This window comes from Vombatus ursinus, unplaced genomic scaffold (genome assembly GCF_900497805.2).
Source record: "Vombatus ursinus unplaced genomic scaffold, bare-nosed wombat genome assembly UNPS02014807.1, whole genome shotgun sequence".
Classification (NCBI taxonomy): Eukaryota; Metazoa; Chordata; class Mammalia; order Diprotodontia; family Vombatidae; genus Vombatus; species Vombatus ursinus.
The window spans coordinates 38,981,892-38,985,370 of record NW_020954585.1 but is presented as its reverse complement, the minus strand read 5'-3'; the positions used below and the strand labels follow the sequence as shown (position 1 = coordinate 38,985,370).

The 3,479-nt window shown below is 39.5% G+C and overlaps 1 pseudogene; it reads left to right on the top strand.

The window, feature by feature from the left end:
- The first annotated feature begins 1,516 nt into the window (after nucleotides 1-1,516).
- Nucleotides 1,517-2,259, top strand: LOC114052149 (annotated as a pseudogene).
- Nucleotides 2,260-3,479: the final 1,220 nt, after the last annotated feature.

Here is a 3,479-nt window from a genome sequence, read left to right as displayed (position 1 = left end):
GAAAAAAATATGATAGTCTTTGCTCTCAAGGAACTTACATTTTGAAGGGGAAGACAAGGTAAGGAGAAATGGTTTCCAATAAAGAAGATGGCTGTATCCGTTCTCCAGTTAGTTGTCAACACTATTTGGCATTTACTGAGCTTGCAATGCCCAGAATATATTTACACAAGGTAACAACCAAGCATGAAAGAAGAGAGCAGATCATAGGCAGTGACTACTATCACTTGCATTCACTGGGAAGCCTGGATAAAGTTTTTATGGTCCTATGAATTGCTGGACCTCTTTCCCTGTGGGGAAAACTCAATGAGAGAAACCTACGACAGGACAGATAAATAATATTTTGCCTGCGTAGTTCCTTGTACCCATATGAGAAGTTTTTACCTATAGAATGATTGCATTTGCTTGAGAGGCAGAATGGTAAATTAGAAATATCAGTGGCTTTGGAATTTGAATCCTAGCCCTTCTGCTTATTTACCACCTAAGTGACCTCAAGCAAGTCATTTCATTTCTCTGGTCCTCAGTTTCCTTTGTAAAATAAAGAGGGGAGGGATAAAGACATCAGAGGAAACTCCCTTTGGAAGATTTATGGAAGGACAGGTCAAGAATCACACAGGGTAAGTCATGCAGATGTTGTAGGGAATACTCACATCAATGGGACCATGGGTCCATTAGTTTACTGGACAATATTCAATATTAGACTTTAGGCATGGATCTACTGGATACTAGGATAAACAATTCTGTTTTCAGTCTTTTCATACAAGTCCAGAGTCATCAGATACACATATATGTATGTATATGTATATATATATATATACATACATACTATACATATAAATATAAATATATATATGACAAATACACACAAATATATGACAGACAGATATACACACATGCACATAGAAGAAAAAGTATATACAAACAAAACAATAATATGATTGCCTGTCATATATATATATGTATACACTTTTTCTTTGAAGTCAAAATAATATTTTAAAATCTCTTATCAAATGTAGCTTCCCAATAGATAACAACTATGTAATTTTAAAATTTACAAAGCATGTTGCATATATTATTGAATTCAATTCTCACCATAACTGTGAAGGAGGTGTTATTATTTTATCTCTCCATTTTACAGATGAGAAAATTAATATAAAGAGAAGTGGTTTGTGTGTGTGTGTGTGTGTGTGTGTGTGTGTGTGTGGCAATTGGGTTTAAGTGACTTGCCCAGGGTCATGCAGCTAGTAAGTGTCAAGTGTCTGAGGCTAGATTTGAACTCAGGTCCTCCTGACTCCAAGGTTGGATCTCTATCCACTGTGCAACCTAGCTGCCTCAGAAGTTAAGTTTTTAAAGGGCTAGAAAGTGTCTGAGATGAGTGAGATTTGAACTTAGATCTACCTAACTCCCTAGCCAGCATTGCACCTACTATATTATATTTTCTCTCTTCTTATAAAAGGGAGACTAATACATTATATGTACCCTAGGAAAAGTATAGCTGCCCTTTTCCTGTTGGTGCAAGATGGCGGTGCAGATCTCCAAGAAGAGGAAGTTTGTTGCTGATGGCATCTTCAGAGTCAAGCTGAATGAGTTTCTCACCAGGGAGCTGGCTGAGGATGGCTATTCTGGGGTGGAGGTTTGAGTTACCCCAACCAGAACAGAAATTAACATCTTGGCCACAAGGACTCAGAATGTCCTTGGGGAGAAGGGTCACTGGATTCATGAACTGACAGCTGTAGTTCAGAAGAGGTTTGGCTTCCCTGAAGGCAGTGTAGAGCTGTATGCCAAGAAGGTGGGACCAGAGATCTCTGGGCTATTGCCCAGGCTAAGTCCCTCTATTACAAACTCCTGGGAGGTCTTGCTGTTCGTAGGGCCTGCTATGGTGTCCTCTGCTTCATTATGGAAAATGGAGCAAAGGGATGTGAGGTGGTGATGTCTGGTAAGCTCAGAGGCCAGAGGGTCAAGTCCATGAAATTTGTGGATGGCCTGATGATCCACAGTAGAGACCCTGTCAACTACTATGTTGACACAGTTATGCACCACATCCTCCTCAGACAGGGTGTACTGGGAATTAAAGTCAAAATCATGTTGCCCTGGGACCCAAGTGGCAAAATTGGCCCTAAGAAGCCCCTACCCAACCACGTGAGCAGCAGAGAGCCCAAGGATGAGATTCTTCCCACCACCCTGATCTCAGATCAGAAGAGTGGGAAGGCAGAGCAACCAGCTATGCCCCAGCAGTGCCCACTGCATAACAGGACTCTGTGACACTTGGAATGGTGCCCTGAAGCTCTTCTGTAAAGATCTTTAATAAAATCTTTTTAAAAACAAAAACAAAAAAGTATAGCTGCCCTGTTCCCACTGCCTCTACTATCCCCCTATAAAAGACTGATATCAAATGTTATGAAATTTAACAAAGGTAGACTGAGGAATGTATTCTCCAAGTAAGATAACAGTTTTTTTTTGTTTTTGTTTTTTGTTTTTTTGCTTTTATGGTGAGATGATTGAGGTTAAGTGACTTGCCCAGGGTCACACAGCTAATAAGTGTTAAGTGTCTGAGGCTGGATTTGAACTCAGGTCCTCCTGACTCCAAGGCCAGAGCTCTTTTCACTGCGCCACCTAACTGCCCCAAGATAACAGTTTATTAGCAGAGCATGAGCCTGGTAATAAAGTGAGTCTAATGACTGCTTCAGTAAGTCAAAAGATCCCTAGATCAAGATGCAGCTTCTTTTTTATAAACATAGAACAAAGAGCAGAACAAGATAATTAAAGAAATAATACAATTGGTTACAGGGTTGGCAGCATCATGGGGATCAAGACAACATGATTAGTTATATATCTGAGTCACAGAGAACAATATGACTGGTTGGAAGTTGAGAATGAGGGACTAACAACAACCCTTTCCTTCCCTCCTATGACTAAGAAAAGTTCGTCGTTTAAGTCTGCCTGCAAGGTTACAAACAATGGACCAGGTCTCTTTGGATAGTAAACCAGATATCCTTGAAAGATAGCTTGGTGGTGTAAAAATACTAGACCAGACTCCCTGGTGAACACCTGTATCCCTGAAGGATAGAAGATTCCCTTGAGGCAAGAATAGAACAGTGATTAGCAGGAGAACTAGATTTCTAAAGTTAACTCATTACAGGCCAGCTGAATTTCTGAACTAAGTTGAGAAACAAAGAACCATGATTTAGGCAGTTATGTGACAAATTCAATTAATTGTTAATAGGATCAATAAAAATGATTCAGAATCAATGGAATCTTCTTACACAGTAAAAATGGGGTTGAAATATTCCCACTCTATTTTCTCTCTGATATCTTAACAAGATGAGAACACATTTCAATCAAGCAAACAAAAGCCTTTAAGTCTGAAAAGGCCTTGTGAAATAGAATGCTGTTGCACAAGAATACGCAGAGGAAACTTTAGTATGCCTAAGGAATCATCAGTAAATTATCAAGCAAGCTAAGAAGGGAAAGAAATCTAGAAA